Source organism: Tinamus guttatus, unplaced genomic scaffold, assembly GCF_059628265.1.
Source record: "Tinamus guttatus ecotype Peru unplaced genomic scaffold, ASM5962826v1 Tinamus_guttatus_pri_ptg000031l, whole genome shotgun sequence".
Taxonomy (NCBI): domain Eukaryota; kingdom Metazoa; phylum Chordata; class Aves; order Tinamiformes; family Tinamidae; genus Tinamus; species Tinamus guttatus.
In genome coordinates this window covers 708,237-721,500 of record NW_028288565.1, presented here as the reverse complement: position 1 = coordinate 721,500, position 13,264 = coordinate 708,237, and positions in this window count along the sequence as shown.

Below are 13,264 nucleotides of genomic sequence, written 5' to 3'. Positions count from 1 at the left end.
TCACAAGATACTTTAGATGTTTGCCATGCAGCAAGAAAGCAGAGGGCATGGTGGCAGCAGGTAATAACATTTGCGAGTCAAGAAGGGCTTTACACCCCAGCCACACAAGGATCAGAGAACAGCAGCAACCCTCTTGCCTTCTCAAAGGCTCTCACCTCCTGGGAGATGTGCTCTTCTCTCTCCCTTCTGCTGTCACTGTGAGCCTGCTATGTCTCTGGGAAGAATGGCTCTGATGGGAAAAGATGGTCTTCCCAGAAAGATTCCCTAAAAGGGCATAGGAGACAAAACATCAGCCATACTCTACCATTTCAGTCCTGGCTTGAATACCCTGCTAAGAAGACTAAAAAATCTTGTCAGGTGTTATATTCCCTTTGCTGGAACTGTCCTTACCAGCCTCTACTTCCACCTTCCTTTGGGTGCTAGGAATAACAGGAGCACGGGCCACTGCTGTTACTGCTGCTGGAGGTCGTGGGAAGGGCTTGCATTTGGACCTGGAAGCCAGAAGAGAGAAAGCAGCCTAAGAGGAGAGGCCCGCTGTTTCTGGGTAGATGCTCGTCCTGCAGCAAGCACAGGGCATGGTGGGAGGGGGTAATCAACCTTCTTAACTCAGAAGGACAATGTGTGCAGGAAACACATCCCCGTGCCACAAGTACAAGTGCACAGTATTAGGCCAAGGGCCCTCTCCCAGGTTCTCACCTCACAGGAGCCTTGATCTTCCCCTCTCCTTTGGCTGGTGCTGTGACCCCGCTCAGACTTCCTGAAGAGTAGCTCTGCTGGGGAAGCAGGCTCTTCCCAAGAGGAGAGCTTCCTGAAAGTGGGGATACGAGAGAGCTGAACACCTGTGCTACTCCATGCATGCCTTAGTGCCTTGACTAGAATTTCCCAGCAAGAAGAACAAACCTCTGAACAAGTTCCTACCGGGTCCTACATTACCTTTGCTGATGTTGTCATCGCCAGCCTCTTCTTGCCCACTCTTCTTTGGGCCTGGTCTTCCATGTGAATTGACCGCTCTCAGTGGCGGAGGTCTTGGCAAGAGCTTGGGTGCACCCCTGGAATGAAGAAGAAGAGAGAGAGATGATCCTGACACTGCTACCTGCTGGTTGTGCAGCAAGAAAGCCCAGCGTGGGGTGGGACAGGGCAACCACTCCGAGAGACGCATCTGCCTTCCACAAGTAGCAGAGCACAGGATTTGCTCCATTGCCTCCTCCCAGGCTCTCACCTCGCAGGAGGATTGCTCTTGTCCACTCCTTCTGCTGGCGCTGTGGCCCCCTTTATGCCACATGAAGAACCGCTCGGCTTGGGGACGAGGCACTTGCCAGGAAGCTCTCCTGAAATGGATGATGAGAGGAGAGCTCCTTAGAACTGGAGCTCTGGCAGAGGGAGCTTTCCAGGAGATGACATTTTCTCTTTTTGGGGCCCTACACGTGAGGGGAGCTCATTTTGGCACGTTTCTACAACTCTCACAGACTTTTTTGCAGCATATTCAGTCCTAGCCCCCTCTTCTCATGAAAGGAATATTTGGCACAAGGGCTCCACCCCTTCCACAGCTCTACCACTAAAGGCAGAATTTGTCCCCCAGAAGGCTGATGGGCTCTGCCTACAATTTTCCTCTTTTCTACTACAAACCAGAGGGCAGTTTGCAATGTTTGTGGCTGTGAAGGAAGCCAGGCCCACGCAAAGCATCCTTCAGCCCTGCCAACTGCACTTTGGAGTGCCGGGCATCCTCTGAGCTTGATTTGTATTGCATTTCTTAGATTTGTCACAACATTAGGTGCAGGTGCCGCAGGTGCGTAATCTCGTAAGCCACGCATTTACAAGGTGTCTCAAACGCCATAGCAGGAAGGCCAAGATGGACGTGTCCTAAGCTTGCTTGTGGGTCTGCTCTTACGTTACCTGCTTTTTTATTGTCAGCATCCTCTTCTGCTGCCCGTAGAGCGCTGGGCTTTATGGACACCGTGGCCAGTTTTGTGCCTCTTCTCTTTGGAGGCAGCTCAAGCTCAAACCTGTAACAAGTGGACAGCATGAGTTACATCACAGGGTATTTCATGTCTGTTGGGAAGTCCACAGCAGTCCAAAGCACAATATGCAATCTCTTCGGGGCCTTGTTTGGAAGCTGAGTTGCCCAATACAGAACTCCAGTGCCGGGAGAGGTAGAAACATTATTGTCCCCAAGCTGGAGCGCTTTGGTGGCCTTACTGCAAGAAAGCATACGATAACACCAGAGAGTGCTTTCTTGTGCTTTTAGCCCAGGACTCCCATGTTGTTGCTAAATTCTGGGGAGAACAAGCTCTTCTTGTTCCGTTAGCCCTGCTGAAACTGAAATCTTGCTTCCTGTTTCTGTCACAAGCATGGACTGACGGCTTACATGTGCTGCTACCATTCAGGAGCTGAGAAGCTGCTAGCTTGGGCAGCCACCGACTGCACAAGGCAGCATACTCACTTTGGAAACACGAAGACACCAAGCGAACACATCTGAAACACAGTGGCTTCGGTGCTTCGTATCACAGAATCCTTCGTCCATGGAGTCTGCAATAGAGATGGAGACAGCTTTTCATTAACACAGAGGGTCTCAAAGCCATCGCTTCCCAAAGGTGTGTGTGGGGAAGTGAAAGGCAGAGCTACTTGCATCTTTGCTCTGACCCAAGACACCTCTTCTACCTTGCAAAGACCACAAAATGCTGCAGAGGAAAGCTGCAGTGAGCTTACATTACTGCAGATCATGACAAGCCCCTGTGCCTCACTGGGTTCTGGCTGCCCAATGGCAAACAGATGAATGGAACATTGGCTGGGTTTCAAAGGCAAGGAGCACTGTGGAAATGACCAACTTACAGAGAGCAGGTATTCCAGAAGGTATCCTGTCCTATCCATGGCACGAAGAAACTCCTCATAAAACCTCATTTTTGCTCTTTTTTCTCTGACAACCAGAATGCCGATGTTTTTGAAAACAAAGTCAGCATCCTTCCCGTCGGCTAAGACCCGAGAGAAGAAGCACAGGGTCTCCCGGATACAGGCTTCCACTATATGCCGAGGGTACCGGGTGTCCAAGGTTATCAGAGCCGAGTTCAGAGGAACGGTTCGCAGAAAACCTAGAAAAAAAGCAGCAGAAGGTTGAAGGGAGAGCAGGGAGAGTTCCTTGTACAGAGTGTGGAGGGCCTTAAAGAGCACCAGTTTCCTCTGAATTCACTGCCAGTTGCTAAAGCTGTTCCAAGACAGACAGTCTAACACTGGTGTTTGCACAGAGAGTGAAAACTCTACGTAGGGTGAAAGGCAAAGCAAAGGCTTGAATCTGACTGCTTACCAGGAGTGTCCTCACAGGCAGGTGTGAGGCCTAATGGCCGTGCAAAAGAGGTAGAAAGTAAAAAGAAAGGCCGCCGAACAGCCACAGGAGCACGGTCCTTCATATAGATGTCATCGTTCAGGAGGCAGAATGTCCCTATTTCCATTCGGACAGCCTGAGGACAGAAGAGAAGGGCAGGGAGAAAACAGATTTGTTTAGGCAGGCAAGTTGGCTAATGGCTTGTCAGAATGTGGCCATGGTGCTTGGTGTCCTGCCCACGCCAGGGGTGCAAGGAGGCTCCCTTGATTGGGAGAGCTTAGGAGAAGATCTGCAGCCCGGCCCTCTCTCACCTCTTCCCGCTCCAGCCAACAGCTGGAGTGGCAGAAGCAGAGCAACTGCCCTATGCTAGGTCAGCTGGTCACCTCAAAGGGACATCCCACAAGTGGGGCAGAGCCTGACAAGGGTCCAAGACTGTCTGGGCTTGGTCCTTCCACTCTGTTAGTGGGGTCTGGAGAAGGCCCTGGAAGTGTGCAGCACTTTCTTCTAGTAAAGCTGGCCTTTTTTCTTGCTCTCAACTGGCAGAGAAACTGCTCTGCGCCACACTGGACAAGTGCAGGGAACTGCCAGGAGCTCTTTCCCACTTCAAGGGAGGGGAAGCATGATGGCAGTTGAGGGCACAGGGCTGTGTCAGAGCTACCCGCAGCATCAGAATTTGAGGGGAGAAAGTGGATACCTTGTCTAGAATCAGCTCTCGGAAAATGTAATTCGACACACCACCCCAGATAGCAACGATATCTGGAAAGCAAACGAGAGAAGTATGTGCTCTAAGTCAGCAAGCTCACGATGGTCCTGGCCTCTCCTAAGCAAGGAGACAGGAGACGCAAGGGGAATCAGGCAGCCCCTCACCCTGCCATGCCCTTCCAAAGATCAAAAGCACATGAGACAAGGGCTGAGCAGCCTTGTGTCAGCCTTTCTGGCAGCCTCCCTAGAGTCCGCTCAGAGCCGCAACACATTCAGCCTTCTGGCCAGGAGACACCTTTCCCTCTAGCACATCTCTCCAAGCGCACAGCAAGCCAGCATGAGCCAAGGCCTAGGAAAATTCACCCATGGACTTCCAGCCTGGCACGACATGCAGCTATGCCCACAGGAGCCTCAGAGGCTCCAGGAATGGCCAGGCTTGACCCCGGCAGGGGCGAGGTTTGCCCACATTTGACTCCTATTCATGCACACTCGGCACTCCTGATGTGGCAGCTCCAATCCTTCTCCCAGTAGGGAGCTCGGAGTGTCCACGACTTTCTTCAAGGCAACAGAGCCCAGATTTCAGGCTGTCATCTTAGCTCCCAAGCCAGTGAGGGGCAACACAGACCTCCTGCACGCGCACCAGAGTCTACATAGCAGTTCTCACACACACTCCTCTTCACATACTCATAGGAAATCGCTGCTGAAAGCCTTACCATCAGTGGTGAGGTCGCGGAGAGTTGGGAACATGTTAGGCTTCATGCCTTCCATATTTCCACACGCTCCCTCTAGGTGAGGACTGCACGAAGAGGGCGGAAAGGGAACTTCCTCCTCTCCAACCGTCTCTCACCTACACTTCACCAAACGGCCTTGCGCTGGTAGCCCACTGCCTCCCTTTGCCTTCCCCAACTCTTGGGAAAGCAGCTCCTGAGAAGGGAAAAGCAGCTCAGAGAGCAGCAGCCAGCGACTGGAATCTCACAGGCCTCGCAGTGAAGTGTGCGCCGGGGCCAGGGTCACCGTGATATCAGGGACCTTGCGGCTATGACACGTGAGGGCCCCACTGTGACCCCACACCTTGTCACACACAGAGGGCTACAGGGCCCTGACCACCCTCAGTGACACTCACCCACATCAGAGCCTGCAGCGGACAGGGAGGTGGCACCGCTCTTGTAGGGAGCTGCCCTCCTCCTCCTCTGCCTGTGCCTGGGTCAGGGAATGAAGAAGGAACCTGTGCTCCTTGGGCCATGAGCCAGCAAATGGCACTGGCTGCCCAAGGAGCACAGCCATTTCCTCTCTCTGCCCCTGGAGAAGACTTGCTTCTTTCACCACAGGAATGGTCAAAGACCTTGAAGAAAGTCTTACTATGAACACCTCTTAAACATCTGAAACAGGACTTGGACAGTTGCTTCCTTTCCCTCTGCACAAGCCTTCCCCTGTATGAGGAGCAATGAGAAGGCTTAGGGTGGCAGGGCTTTTTTGGGTAGGCCTTATTACTTTTTGTCTTAAGCGGTCACAAAAACACATGCAGAAGTCCAAGGAAAGCTTGGCCACAGACTGAGACAGTTATGGGGGGCTGAACACCAACTTCTGCTGCTGGGTGCTCCTTTTGTGCAAGCAGGACACGACACTCACTTGCAACCTCCAAGACACCTGTCCCCTGGAGGGCTTTTGGACCCACTCCTAACCCAGACTATGGCAACACAGCACAAGAGACCCAAATGATGCATGGAAAAAAACCTACATGTGTCACATCATCTGATGATGTACAGCTCTCTCTGTGTATCTCTCGGTCACACAGGAGTCTTTGAAAAGTACCAGGTCTCTAGGCCCGGCTGCAGTAAGCAGTTTCCCGCTTGCACACCTCTGCAATGGTCGCATCTCTGGCAGGGAGAAGAAGGGGGAAGTATGAAGAGAAAAGATCGCGTTCTCAGAAGTGTTCAGTTATGTGAACACAAGCATAAGTTTTGCTGACCGTAACTGCAATGACAAGAGCCTGGAGGAGACCAGTTTCCCAGCTGGTGTTTAGCCTTCTCTTTGAATTCTGGTGCCTTAGAAGACAGCGCTGTTGGTTGGTACTTAAGAGAATGGTCCCCCTGACAGCAGTCATGGAAGGTGTTTGAAATAAGAGGAAAAGAACTGTTTATTGCAGTCACCTCCCTCTCAGGCACAAGAAGGAGCTTCCACGCTCAGTGCAGCAATCATGGTCATGAGGTGGGTCAACACCTCCCAGAGATCCAGGTGGTTTTGGAGCTGGACAGGGTGTATCTGCCCACAGCAAGGAAGTGGCTTCAGCACTGGGAAAACCATCTGCTATTCGTACAGAGAAGCCCGAAATCAGGCTGCCCACCTTGGCTGGAAATCTGATTTCCTTCCTAAACTGGCAGCCACTCTTTGCAAAATACGTGTAAGCATAAGCAGATCCCCCACACTGTGTGTGAATAGCTGACACACAAGCTATGTGCTCATTCCACATGCTGGGAAGGAAGTACTAGGTGATCTTGATGTCTCTGTAGGCTCTTTTGGTCCCACTTTCACTGCTGGAACATCCCAGAGGGGCAGTTATCGCCATGGGAACATGGATGCTTCCCAGGGCTCCACCCCACTCTGCCCTCGGGGCTGGCCAGGCAGCAGCAAGGCCACGTGTGGAGCAGGGCCACACAGCACCAGGGACCACCAGTGCAGTGGTGGTGACTCCCAGAGCCTTGAAGGCTCCCCAGAGGCATCCGGCACCCAAGCTCTGGCCAACGCCGCTCTTGTCTGCAGCTGCTGCTGCCGGGAGCCACAAGTGCCTGAGCAGCCGTACAGGGCCAGGGGCAGCTGAGGCAGGTGAGGGAGGGCAGCCCTTGCATCACGCACACACAGCAGCCCTGCTCACTTGTCCCGGGCAGGCACCATCCTTGTGCACCGCTCGCGCAGCCCAATCTGCTGTCTGGGCACACACAAGGGCTCACACTTGCTGCTGGCTGCAGAGCAAGTCCACAGCATGTGCCTATCACTGGGAACACCCAAAGAAGAGCCCTGCTCTCAGGTGTCTGATCATGCAAACATGTATCGTGGTGATGGCCTCCCTCATCTTTTCCCTCACCAGCTTCTCAGAAAGAATGAACAGATGGAGGTTCGCCAGGCATGAGAAGATCACATCAGCCCTCCCTCCGTGCCAGCGGGACCACAAGGCCCAAAGCTCTGGCCGGCCTCTCCAAGGGCTCCAGGCGCTCGGCACCTCCTCTCAGGCAGCCGCAGCGCTGCTGTCTCTGGCTTGTCAGGGCTGCAGCAGGGCAGCCCTTCCTCACGCACTGCTGGTCCCTCGGCCAGCCTTCCTGTGGCCCCTGCACGCGTCCCCCTTGCAGCCGCCTTGCTCTGAGCCTCAACAGCTCTCAGCCTCCTCTGGGGGCCTGGGCTCCACAGTGCCACCTCCTTGCCCTACAGGGCCCCTCACAGCTTGCCCAGCAAGAGGGAAGCAGCCTGAGATGAGCCTGTTCAACAGGCCCCGCAGCGTTTCTCACCGCTTGCCTTCCTCTCTTTTCCCAGGGCCACAGGAAGCCTCTGTGGAGGCCGTCAGGTTTCCAAGGCTCTCCTGAGCTGCACGTGTCGTGCAGTCCCTGCCCAGGGGAAGGCAGGAGGCACGGGGACCTGCCCAGGAACAGCAGCTTGGAGGGAAGCAGCTGGAGCAGCCTCCGAGTTACCGACTGCCCGTGCACGGCCCAGTCAAGCGGCTGGGGGCCTGCAGAGCCCTGCGAGGGCCAGCACCTCCTTTTGCCTTGCAAGCCAAGGCTCTCTTCACGCTGGAGGCTGCAAGGAAGGCCCAGTTCATCAGGGCTCTCAGCACTTACCTACTCTTTGTGCTGTTGTTATTGTTGATATTAGTGTTGCTGTTGCTTTTATTGTTGATATTGTTGATATTACTGTCTTTATTGTTGTTTTCATTGTTGATGTTGCTGTTTAAGTACATATTCCTGTGCCATTCTTTGGGTGTTGTGTGTTGTTTCCCAGGGAGCTCAGGCACAAAAGCATCCCCGCTGCAGCTATGTCTGTGCAGAGCCGTCTTCTCAGGCTCCAGGTACAGGGGAGCACCAGCAAAAAGCTCCCTCTAGGATTTCCCTTGGAAGATGGCTCAGGGGATGCCCAAAGGGGAAGGGGCCACAGCCCTAGTGTGGGGCAGCCCTGACGCTCTCAGAGGCCTGAGACAACAAGTCCCCTCAGTGCCCAGGCCATGGGCAAAGGGCAGCTCTTGGGTGTCCGGGACACGAGGCTGTGAGATGCAGAGCTGAGTGCCCCAGCCCCTGGGTGAGCACAGGGCCCATCAGGGCTGGGACACACTCAGGGATGGCAGGAAGAGGGTGTGTGCAGTCTCCCCTCAGGAGCTGCTGCAGAAATTGCCTCCTGCCAGGAACAGCCCTGTGCTGGGGACCATCATGGAGGCTGCTCTGTCCCTCTGCAGCCCCACGGACAGGGACCACATCACCAAGGCAGGTCCTCCTGCTCCGTGGGCACTCTGGGCTTTCCTGTGCAGGGCCCGTTTGCTCTGCTGCATTTGTGTGACGCCCAAGTCCTCGGGCTGCCAACAGCCTTTCCCAGCCTTTCCCTATCCTGGGCTGCCCGCCATTCCCTCTGCCAGGAGCTCGAGGCAGAGCTCAGCGCTGTGTGTGAGCACTGGGCCAGAGGAGCTGGGCTGGCCAAGGGGCCGCCCCTGTGCGCAGGGTCCAGAGCGCAGCAGAGCAAGCTGCGAGCTCCCTGCCGTGGGGAGAAGGCAGGAGCTGCCCAGAGCAGGGCCCGGCACTGGCCACAGCTGGGAGAGCAGGTGCCACAGCTGCTCTCTGCAATGCACCACTTTGCAGAGGCACCTTTGGCACCAGGGTGCAGCGGGGCCCTGCGTGCAGCAGCCAGGGAGGTGTCCCCATGCTGGGGGAAGGTGTCCTGCCCTCACCACCACAGGGAAGAGCTTGGCCACATCCTCTTTACATTCTCCCTCAGCTATTTGGGCCTGTTGATAAAACTTCCTATCAATCTCTTCTCCACCCTAAAGAGGCCCGGCCTGTTTAGTCTTTCCTCATAACAGGGATATATGTGTCCCTCAATCACAAATGCTCACCATCAAGATGGAAGTTGTCGCTCTGTGCTGCTGGCTCTGGAGAGCCTAGGAGGGGTGAAACGGCCTCTCCTTAAGCAGAACGAGGGCCCCAGGCCCTTGGTGCCTCCTAGGACAGAAGGAGAGAAGCTGATGTTAGGTACGGTTTTCGAATTGACAGAGAAAGAGGCAAACACCATCGATATATTGTGCTTTTTAATAATAGGAGAAAGATAATAAGTATTACCAGCTAGCTGGGGTCTGGGCTTTCCCACGCAGGGGTCACACCACGGACCCCGACTACTTCGGTCTTCCCTCTTTTATACCGTTTTCACCCCAAAAATGTTCCCCCCTGCGGTTCCCTGTTCTACTTTCATGTTAATGTTATCTATATTTTATTGCTAACTAGGACATCTGGACAGGCAACCCCTCCATGTGGAACCTCCTTACTTGCCATTTTTCAGGAGTCGTCCTTGTAGATAGGCAACCCTTCCATGCAGAGCCATCTGCCATGCCATTTATCAAGAGTCCTTGCATTTTGAGACTAAGTATTGACTAGCTTATTAGTACACTCTACATTAACTATTTAATCCCCATTAGTACACTCTACATTAACTATTTAATCCCTACACTGGGTGCAGTATCTTTGGGCTGGAGAGCATTCCCCAGGGCAGCAGGACCTCAGCTCTGCTGCACACCGAGGCGCTCCCGGCTGAATGCCTGCGCTCAGGCAGTGCAAGAGAGGACAAGCTGATCCTCAGGAGAGCACACACTGCTCTCTGCATGGGAAGGGAGCTCCCAAGGCCCTGCCTGAAAAGCAACAACGTCACCAGGGTTTCCTTTGTAGCCAAGTGGATCCATCGCACAGAGGGGCAGTAGAAGGACTCGCTGGGGTCGGGATATGGGAGGGAGCGGGTGCTGCAGGGCAAAAGGGCACAAGCAAGGCAGGAGACCGGGAGGCTGCGGGTAGATGAGCTCTAAGGCAGCACTGCCAGCCCAGCGGCACGTGGCACACAGGGAGCAACTGCGTGCGCGGAGCAGCCTGCGTCACTGCGGGCAACGCTGCAGCGACCACCCCTCGGGAACCAGCTGGCCCCATTCTTGCTGGACTCGTTCAGCCCTCTCTTCAGCTTCCCACAACGAAGCTGCCGTGGTTCTTCGGCCTCTGTGCATGTATCTTGCTTATGGATTCAGGCCCAGAGCGCAGCCTGACATCCTCCAAGAGCCACATTGTCCTGATGAGGGGCAGGATGTTCTCTCCTTCCAGCAGCCTGGAACACAAAAATAAGGAGGTGGGGAAAGGAGACAGAGGAGAGGAGGAGGGCAGCTTTGGCCCAAAGCGCGCTCTCTTGAGATACCCCAGGGCAAGGAAAGGACCCTACGCTCTGCAAAGCTCCAGCCCCAGCTGTGCTTCAGCTGTGAGCGCATTTTGTGCACACTGAGGCCTTGTGCTACTTTGCCCATGAGCCAGGCCACAAAATGTGCTGTGGGAAAGAGGATGGGCTCTGCCCCCATCGCCTGCAGCCCCTGCCCTGGCCTGCTGGCTCCAGGCTCCCTGCTCTTGCAGGCCTGGGCTCCAACCTGGGGTTCTATTTCCTTCCCGGTTAAGAGCTTCCCATCCACAAAGCCATTGTGTGGCACCAGCCCACACAGCATAGGAGCCTACATAGACAACACTTGCTCCATTTTGTGTAGCTAAAACTACTGCTCTTAACTCTCCTGCTTGTGCACTGTCTTCAGCTTCTTCTATTACTTCTTCACCAGTGGTAATATTTAATGCAACAGCCTTTTATAGCTGTTTACCATTTAACCTTTTTGCTGAAGCATCTCTAAATCACATGTTTTCTGTTGGTGTTCCATCAATGACAGATGGTACATTCAGAATTGATGAAGGTTTAAGAGCTTGTCCCAGTGCTAATGGATCTGTTTTTACAGGCATCTGTGATTTGGGAACCTTAGTATGCCCTTCAGTTAGCTGCATATTTTCTGCTACTCCTGTTAGGTAGGCATATCGTTTTGTGGTAGTGGGGTTTGGTTCAATTCCTTCTGGGGGAGCAGTCCCCTTTAGGATTGCTTCTAGTGAATTAAACGGTCCTTTAGTTTGCAAAGGTTGTCCTTGATGTATTTTCTCAACCTGTTTAACTGCTCAGACTAAGGATAAAAGTCTTTTTTCTCCCATTCAGAATATTGTAGTTACCTTTCTTAAATGCAGTCAAGCTAAACAATAAAGAATAAACCATATACTTTTGTTCCATAAGGGACAGCCTGTAAGCAAGTTACACTAAGTAACAGTAAGTTACTGTAACAACAAGTTACAGTAAGTTCATAGCAGTAAGTTACTTGTTGTAACTTACAGTAAGTAGCATGATCAGCAAAACCCCATTCAGCTGTAAGAGTGTCGTGGGGGTGTTCTGGTCCCAGTGACTGAAATGTTTCTAATTCTCCAGTCAGAGTTTTGGCTGACTCTTTGTGTTCTAATTCCCGCTTCCAAGGTTTGCTTTTCCTTAAGAGCAAATATAAAGGAGGGGCAGTGATAGAAAATCCAGGTAGGTATTTTCTCCAATATCCTGAAGTTCCCATCAATTGTTGTAATTCTTTCCTTGATCGGGGCATTTGCAGCTCTTCAATTTTTCTTAAGGTATCTGCAGGAATCCCTGCATTGCCAGCTATCCACCAAGTCCCTAGGAATTTTACCTCTTTGCTTGGTCCCTGGCATTCCTCAGGTGGTACCTCAATGTCAGCTTCAAGTAGGATTTGCCATACTGCTGTGGCTACTTTCCCAACCTTCTTGGGAAAATCACCCCCAATTAAGGATGTCATCTATGTACTCGCATATGCATTGGCATATGTATATGCATTATAAATGTAAATTGTCACATACTACTCTACCAAAACCAATAACTGAAGGAAATATTACGGCAGACAAATTGATGATGGCAGCAGTACTGCCGTGCAGTTTTGAACAAGCCCGATTATCTCACCACTTCTTTCATCAAAATGCCTCTTCCTTACGTAAACAACTTGCTCTGCCCTGAGAACAAGCCACAGAAATTGTCCCTGCATGCCCTGATTGTCAATGTATTACACCAATATCATCATACACAGGAGTGAATCCTCGAGGTTTACGAACTAACGAATTTTGGCAGAGTGATGTCACACATATATCAACATGTGGCCAACTGCGTTACGTGCATGTTAATGTGGATACCTTCCCAGGGTTTCTGGTAGCCACTGCACATATCGCAGAAAAGGCACGGAATGTGAAACACCTCTGCTTAAGATGTTTTGCCACTATGAGCATTCTGAAAGCAATTAAAACTGATACTGGTCCTGCTTATGTTTCACAAACAATTTCTGTCTTCCTACAAGACTGGGGTATACAACACGTTACAGGTATACCGCATTCCCCCACTGGACAAGCCATTACTGAACGTGTCCATGGGACTCTCAAGGCTATGTTAAATAAAAAGAAAAAGAGGAAATCCTATGGACAGTGTTACCCCATAGGAACAGTCAGACAAAGCATTATATGTGCTTAATCTTTTGAATCCTTCTGATCCTCAGGTATTTACACCAGCAGCTGACTGACAATTCAAGATGGTCCTTGCAGTTGTGCCTCCACCAAAGGGATGGTATAAAGAATTTGGAGAACCACCAGGGAGAGGCTCCATAGAACTAATAACATGGGGAAGGGGATATGTGTGTGTTCTCCTTCCCACAGGTGCTCGGTGGTTACCAGCAAAAGATGTAAAGTCTCATTGACAACAGAGCAGTCACAGCCACAGGACAATTTCAGCCAAGTCCAAGAGACAAAAACCATTGAGACGTCGGAATGAATCATGAATCATTTATAAACATTTGGTGCAGCAGGGAACAGAAGTAGTGATGTTTGCAATTCTATGCTTTTATGTATATTGATCTTAACCTATATAATTAAGAGTTTATGTTTCTATGTACTTTGATCTTCACCTATATTCTCCTTATATATAACCTATATATATTCAATTTATTCCTCAATGACCTGGATGAAGGCACAGAGTGCTCCCTCAGGAAGTCTGCTGATGATACCAAACTGGGAAGAGTAGCTGATACCCACAAGGACTGCACTGCCATCCAGAAGGACCTGAACAGACTGGACAACTGGGAGGTGAAAAACCTCATGAAATTCAACAAGTCCAAGTGCA